Source organism: Musa acuminata, chromosome BXJ1-1 (assembly GCF_036884655.1).
Source record: "Musa acuminata AAA Group cultivar baxijiao chromosome BXJ1-1, Cavendish_Baxijiao_AAA, whole genome shotgun sequence".
NCBI classification, from domain to species: domain Eukaryota; kingdom Viridiplantae; phylum Streptophyta; class Magnoliopsida; order Zingiberales; family Musaceae; genus Musa; species Musa acuminata.
Genome location: NC_088327.1, coordinates 37437430 through 37445766, shown reverse-complemented (window position 1 = coordinate 37445766; position 8337 = coordinate 37437430). Strand labels below are relative to the sequence as shown.

The following is an 8337-nucleotide window of genomic DNA, read 5'->3' as shown; positions in this document are numbered from 1 at the left end:
GTCCATCAACAGCCGACCGGTACACGGACCGCCCACTACCGAGTAGTACCATCAATTGAGGCGTTGTCGTCATCGATTGAGGTGTTATTATCGACGGTAACCGAGGGAGAAGAAAGAAGAGGGAGAAGACGAAGAAAGAAATTGGAAAAAAAGGGAGAACCTAGATATAACCTCTCTCCTCCTCGTCTGTCGACGACTTCTCATCTGCGCGCGGGAGAAGAGGCATCGGCTCGTGGGGCGGAGAGGCAAAGATTTTTTTTTCTTCTCTTCTTGGGAAATGTCGCCTTGGGCATCGTCGTAATATTTTTATTTTTTAGATGTCATAATTTTTTTTTTAATCTGCAACGTCGCCTCGCATAGAGGTAAACTGAGCGGTTTACCTATATATATATATATATATATATATATATATATATATATATATATATATATATATATATATATATATATATATATATATATATATATATATATATATATATATATATATATATATACTGAGCGGTATACCGAAATATACCGCTCGATATATAGGTTCGTACCGTATCGAATAAGTCTTGAAATTTCGGTATGGTATAAAATTTCAATCCTTGATTTAAATGACTTCTTTTATGGACTAACATGCAAATATCGGGATTGTGTAACTTATATATCATGAACTAGCATTGTCTATAATGCAAGTTACTCATCTAAGAAACTAACAAGCATGCTTTCTGTGGATGATAATTGTTAGGACGGGAAACCACAACATGTGGATAAGGCTCTTAATGGTGAAATTTAATAGGTTGGATCAAGGTATGTAATACCGTACTATATCAGTGTTTCGAGGTTGGCTCAGGATGGTACAATACCGTATACCGAGTGGTATGCCAGGGTGTACTGAGCAATATACCTAATTTAGGTGTAAAACCCTCCGAAAATACTTGAAAATAAAAAAAAAAGTTAGGATATGGTTTTTAAGTTAGAAATAAATATAGTAATATCATAAGTTTAGTAAAATCAATGTAAATTAGATAAGAATAGTATCACATATCTTTTTCGGGCTTTGAAGAATATCATATGCAAGGTTCGTATTTCAGTTCATTACGGATTATCCTTATATAAACATACCTCTTGATTAGAAAGTTCTTCCTCTTAATCTTCCTAAATTAGCCTCGATTCAATTCACAAATCGTTGTTTTGTAGAGTTTAGGAGAGCACAAATGTGAGAAAAAAAGAGTTTGAGATAGTTTAAGAGAGTATGAGAATGTAATGGAGTGAAATAGAGGAGAAGAATGGTTTAAATACCATGAGAAAGGGTTCCAACGGTCAATTTGACCGTTGGAGCACTGTATCACTATTACCGAGCGGTTTTAAATATTTCTTCCTCTTATTGTAGCACTGTAGCACTGTTACAGTGTAGCACTCTAGCATGTTCTGTCCGGTAGCGGGCGGTCCGCGTACTGGTATGTCATCGGACCGGTACGTATCACCCATACCGAGCGGTACCATTCGAAATTGCATACCATAGGTTGGATCAAGATTGACAATCCATGGAACATGATGAGACTGATTTTAGTAAACAATTCCTTTGATTTACTTTTAGGTTTATATAGTTTTACATGTAGTTCTACTCCACTATATTTGACTTTATGAACTAAAACTTGGTGGTTGATTTTTTTTTTAAACTTTTTATTGGTAGTTGCAATGACATATATGAATCTCCAATTGAATTGTGAGAGACACGATGGCTATACAGGTCCATCTTTTCAAAGGATTTGGACTGCCATTTACAAGGACAATTCTCCACATTGTTAGTTACAGATGTTCTTCTGTTTCTTCTTTGCATTTTGTTCTATAATATTTTGTGTCAAACATTGAAATAATTGTAGTTGATGTGTTCCATATTACTTAATAGAAATTCTTTTGCTTTTTGGCTTTCTACGTGTTCAAAAGTGTTGCTTTCTTAGTTTAGAGGATTCCACAATAAGTTTATATGTTAATTAAATTATTTTTTCATGCATATTATGTGAATGGATATGGTTTCTTATCAAATCAATTTATAGCTTGATTTGGCAATTTTGTACTTGAATAGTTGGGTCTATCTTTAATATTTGATGAAATTGTTAAAACTGAAGTAATCAGGCACATGCAACCTACTGATTACTTGAGCTTGTTTGGGTAAGAATTCAAATGAACTGAAGATTATTGGGATGCTTCTTATTTGAATGTCTTGGATATATCTGCAACGGAAGAAGGCAGTCCTCATGTCTTATTTGGATGTGCTTCACAAGTATATTCTAAATGATCACCTGCCCTATAATGTTTTTTAAACTAATTATCCAGTTTTTTTCCTATTGGAATAACTTTTAGTCACCAGGAGTCTGCTTCTGAAACTAAATTGTCGAGTGCTTACATTCTTTTATAATGAATAGATAGCCTCTCCTGTTCTGCAAATTGGCTGACAGTAATTTAAAATTTTGGTCCCTATTACCACTTATACAAGCATTGCTTCCAGGTGAAAGGTCTCTGTTTTAAGTTAAAACTTTTAACACCTTTTACTAGTTTATATATTAATTAATTTGGATGGATTTTGATTTCCTTTCATTTGATGGCACTTCTTCCTCCAATTAGCCTCCTAAATCAAGTTGATGATAGTTTTTCTTTGTGGAAACATCCTTCTGTCCAGCATGCTCTCTCAGGTTTAGCAGTGATGCATCTGGGTGATATACGTTACATGCATTTTTATTTTTATCAAAAGTCTCAATAATTCATATTAATCTGTTGTTGCAGATAATAACAATATCATCGTTATCTTCTTCATGCTTGTGCGGGCTATCTGTCTTCATTCTTATCATCTCATGTTTGTTGGTTTCATATCAAGTTTAATTATGAATAGATAACTTACTTTTTGGCTTTCGAAGTAAGCATTTATTTGTCTATCTTCAAGCAAAAGCAGCATGTGTATTGATAGATTTATGCTTTGGACCATTATCACCATGGATATATACAATTGCTGCAAAGGTTTCGTCTTTTCCCATAATAAGTCTACATATTAAGTCAACAACTTGTATTTTTGTAACTGCATCGACCCTTTTTCAGGTTGATCTTGCAATTGAACTTCCGGAGGACCTCTTGGTGTTATTCAAGTAATTCCATCATTCTTCTTGTTTTTAGTACTGTTATGATGGCTTAATTCTTTATTATAATGAATGCTCGTTTGGTTGGTTGGTAGGTTATGAAGTCATAGATACAAGTGCAAGATATTGATATGATGGATATGAGCATGTATCAATGTATAATATTCACTATTTAATGTGACAAAATTTGGTATTTGTTTAATGTTAGAATAGGTAGATGTATATAAATCATGATTCATCATAATTAACCTATTCATCATGAAAATATATAAATAATGTTTGGTGAATTATCTAACATAAGCAATTAAAACTATCTATGTTTGATGAGTACTTGGTCATTTCTTGGTGCAGATCTGACCTTTTTTGTGGTCAATACATTGTGATTTATTGTGGATGGTCAAATTATCAATCACTAATTTTCTCTTGAAATAATCTCCTCATTTTGAGAAAAATGTTATTTGATTTGAACATTATAGTCCTAGCATAACAAAGACTATGATCAGAGGCAATTTGTTCTGCTGTGGTATAATATTTGATTATGATTGTTCAGATGGCAATTAGTTTCACCATTTGATGATTGTTCAGATGCCAGTGGTTGATGATTGTCGAACTATGTTATGCTAGTATAATACTAGCATGGAGTTTAGTTTTATACCAAGGATGTCCCTGAATGCACAATCAATCACAAGGCTTGTTCTAGCCATATATTTAAACCGTGCTGATCGGCATGTATTGTACTGACATGTCCATCCTGATGAACTAAAAAAATACTTTCTATGACCTATCATAGATGTTATTTTGTGATCCATCTATTACCTTATTGTGAAGATTCCAATAATATCAGTCATTTGTACACTTGAATAAAACCCTGATCTTTTGAATTTGATCCTGATCATCATAGCAGTTATTGTGAAACTGAAACTTTTGTCTGTTGGATTGGAGTTTTCCTTTTTTTCTAGAGAGCCAATAAAGAACCTACTGTTTGAGTGTTCTGATAATACAACTATGGCACAGCCTTATACAAAGTTCTTTAGAGTGTTGTGCTCAACTCTTATGGGACTTTTATGGACCAATATAACTACTGTTGTGGCTTCGAAAGCTATATATTTCTTAATGGGTAGCAGATTATTTTTTACATGTTTCTTAAATACCAATATACACTTCAAATCCTATGAATGCAAGTCCTTTAGTTCTAGTTAGTGTCATTTAGTACTTTTTAGTTCATGAACCCTCTATGTGACATCCATCTTTCGTGTGCTCAAGAAATTATGAATTTCATCACAATGCCCCAGTTATTTTCCAAATTCTATCCACTTCCTCTTGAATAAAAATTCAAGAAAAGGAAAAAAAATCTTGATACACTTCCGTATGATAGATTATGCACTTATTTTCATGCTTCATGCTTGGTTGACTCTGTTCATAATGCCCTTACCAGATGTTTCCATAATCTACTAGTCGTGCTTATGTTGCTTTGAAGCAAAGTATACAATTTCGAATGGTATCGCCCGGTACGTGTGGTACATACTGGTCCGATAGGTTACCAGTACGCGGACCGCCCGTTACCGGGCGGAATGCTTAAAAACACGTAACGGGCGGAACGCTTAAAAACACCTTGTATCGGACGATACAGGGTTATATCGGGCGGTAACGGTCGAAATTTCGACTGTTACCGCCCGACACAGCTCAATAACGGTCGATTTCGACCGTTACAGCTTAGTAATAGTGCTCCAATGGTCAAATTGTCCGTTGGAGCTCTTTCTCATATTTTTAAACCCTTCTTCTCCCTTATTTCACTCAATTTCATTCTCATACTCTCTTAAACTATCTCAAACTCTTTTTTTCTCATATTTGTGTTATCTTAAACTCCATTACACCTAAATTAGGCGTCCCGCTCGGTACACCATACCGTACCATACCGAGCCAACCTCGAAACACCGATACGGTACGGTGTTTCAATCCTTGCTTTGAAATATATCTTGTTGGCCTTGTCTGGGCATATGGATGATGTACTGTCAAAATATAAGGTTTGACCTTCTATTGAAGTATCAACTATAATTTTGCTTACTCTTTCCAGTCAGATAGATGATGCTTTTACCATCCGTGTAGGAATTTAAACATAGGCTTCTATTTCCTTTGGAGATGCTAGAACCCTTGATCTTGTGATTACTGGAACAAAGAATACAACTTCTGAAAATGCTTATGATATACACTTGGAGAAATGGAAGAACTGTTGTATTGCATTCAATGTTATATGTATTGCATTACGAAGGCCTGCCATTCTTCCTTTTGTGAAATCTGAATGGAGACATGGATCTATTGCACCAAGGTCTACTGTAATAGCATATGATAATATCATAGGGAAAAAAAAAACTTTAACATCTTTATAGTTTATACTTTATAATGCTTATTTTTGGAGATGCAAAGAGAGAGAATGAAGTGATCGGTGAAGATTGCAGTTAAAAAAGATATGAGAGTAAAAAAAAAAAGAAATTATTTTTTGTTTTTTTTTCCCTGCAACAAAAGGAATCCTATCAAATGCACCTTGTTGGTTGTTACATTACTTGGTTTTCATTTAGCTGACAATATACTGTCTTCACTGTCTTTCTATATTGCAGTGTACTCCTTTCTGTTTTGGGGCCACATATGTCATTTTCTTCAGATATTGACCTTTGCAAATGTTCATTTCCTAAAGTGGCTGATCAAGAGTCTTTATCTGTTTCTTCTGACTCTGTGATATGTTCTCATGGGGCTTCTAGCACATCCAGTAGTCCGAATGAAGCAAAGAGAAAGATTGATGCATCTAAAGCTGCCACAAGAAAAGATGTACTCCAAGATGCTAACCTACAGTTTGCTCCTAGAGATCTGTCAAAAATTGTTCTGACAAGTGTTTCCAAATATTTTACTGGGGACTGGATCAGATTGAATTTCAGTTGTGGTGTTTCAGAGGTGAATAAGATTTCAAATAACAACTTTCAGAATATTGGTTTCTTTGCTGATTACTCAATTTGAACGTTTGGCAGCTGATTTGTGTTCCCGGCATGACATAACCCCAGAAAGCCATGAAGCTGCAACAGAAGCCATACTCTTGGCTGCAGAATGTTATGTCAACTCATTCTTTATAATCGATTTCATATGGATGCAATTCAGAGCTTATGAATCAGATGAAAATCATTGGATCCAAATTCAAGAATAAAAATGGATTAGTGGTGTTTTATGAAGACCTTAAGAGATGTAATGTCAATCTGGAGACAATAGCTTATCTTGAAAGTTAAAGAGATATAACTGTCCTACAAATTCTGCTTCTGCTAAACTGGACCTCGAATCTGGGAGAATTTTGGCTCTTGGGAAACCTTGTACATATTATTTTGAAGGTAATCAGCAGGCTTTGGAAATATCACAAGCGACATTGAATCAGCTGATGTGGCAACATTGATTAGGCAGAATCAACCATTGCTTTGTCACTTTGTAATCCTCCTTCAGAGTCTCCCCTCTTTCTACTCCATTCTGCAACTGAGTTATCCTGTTCTGTAGAGAATGTTAATGACATTATACTGCAGTCAGCTGCAAATCTTAGTGGACAACTTACAACTTTGTACACCCAACTGAAAGCAGGCAAAATACAGCTTGAAATGGAAAAGTTACATGGGCTGCGAAGGTGTTGGGCACGTCTTGAAAGATTAATAATAACATCTTCTGGAAATGATGAACGGATATATCCCATTGGCATCAAAAGTGCTGGTTTCATCTACAGAACTTTAGTTCCACATTTATCGTGGATGCAGAAAATATCCAGATTTTCAAGTTGCACATGCTCATTTTCTAGATTTTTAGGATGGATGTCAGTATCTTGAAATGTAAAGCAATACTTGAAGGAACACTTGTTTATTGCCTCTGATCTTTCACAAATTTCATCGGTTTTTTATCAGTTTTTGTGGATGAGTTAGCACTTACCGAAAATTTAGTAATAGAATTTTTAATCTGCATATTCATATCCATCAGGTACCAATTTACACTCCCACAGAATTTTTATTCCCAAACATAAGAAAACAGTTTGGAAAGTTTGGAGAAATAATTTTGGAAGCTGTTGGTATGCAACTAAACTCTCTTTCATGCAGTTTGCTGACCTTTGTTTGTGGTCATTATCTAGAAACAATAAGAAACAATAAGGAACCATCTTCATGTTACAAAAAATGTTATTCCTTTGAGATGTCATGTCGCTAGAAATGCTAAGGCTGTTATTTTTTGCATGCTTGAATCGATTACTGTTGAGCACAAGCAAGCATTGGTTAATAAAATGCTCAGGGTAGCTGATATCTCTTTGTTGGCAAGTAGCATCTACTATGCTTGATTTTCTATTCAAGTTGCCTGAGAATATTACTTTCTCCTATGGTTTCTTCTCTATATTCTATAATCTTGATCTTATATTATAGTGCATCAAAAATTTCATAGTATTTGTAGACTGATAAATGGTTATCATCATTATATGAAAGGAACATTGATAACCTTAGCGGTAAAATGATAATGAGGCTTTATTGGTGGACTTATTCTACATAATGTTGGGTCATTTTGATCCACAACAGTCATCTATTGCATTGCATCATCTTGGGAGAATTGTTGACCTAGGCAACTACAATGGTGTGAATGAACTATCTGACACGGTTAAACAAAATTTGGTTTACTCTTGGTTAGTAGGGGCTCTTCTTGAATCAATGGCTTCCATTTTAGTTACAAAGACATGGGATAGAGTGATGGTAGTAGCATCATTTGACCCTTCAATGCTGCAGCGAACATATGTATTGGTGCAGTTACTAGCCTTTGTCTTGTATATAGAAAGAGCTCAACTACAATCCTTCCTTGTAGTGACTTATACCATCCTTCGAGGAATGGGCAAAGTTATCAATTCAATGGAAGTGAGTCATTTAACAAGACTTTCATTCCACATTCTGGCAAGTACATGTCTTTATTCTCCTGTTGAGGATATTACTTTGATACCTGAAAGTGTTTGAAGGAACCTGGAGCTTATGGGAATGTCATAGATAAGTACTTGCATATATTTCTTTACATATTTCCTGATGTTTGTTTCTAAATATATATTATAGTGTAACTACTTAAGAGCATCATTGTTATTACATATTCAAGGATATCATGTTAAACAATCAATTATATAATTTATATTTTTGTGTTAGATGAAAAAAATTTAAACCATTAGGTTATTTAA

General features: G+C 34.6%; 1 long non-coding RNA gene across 1 annotated transcript; it reads left to right on the top strand.

Moving 5' to 3' along the window:
• The first annotated feature begins 2671 nt into the window (after window positions 1-2671).
• LOC135587678 (uncharacterized) lies at window positions 2672-7242 on the top strand. Its single transcript, XR_010475951.1, has 3 exons — window positions 2672-3128; window positions 5735-6065; window positions 6140-7242. It is a non-coding gene; the product is annotated as an uncharacterized LOC135587678 (long non-coding RNA).
• Window positions 7243-8337: the final 1095 nt, after the last annotated feature.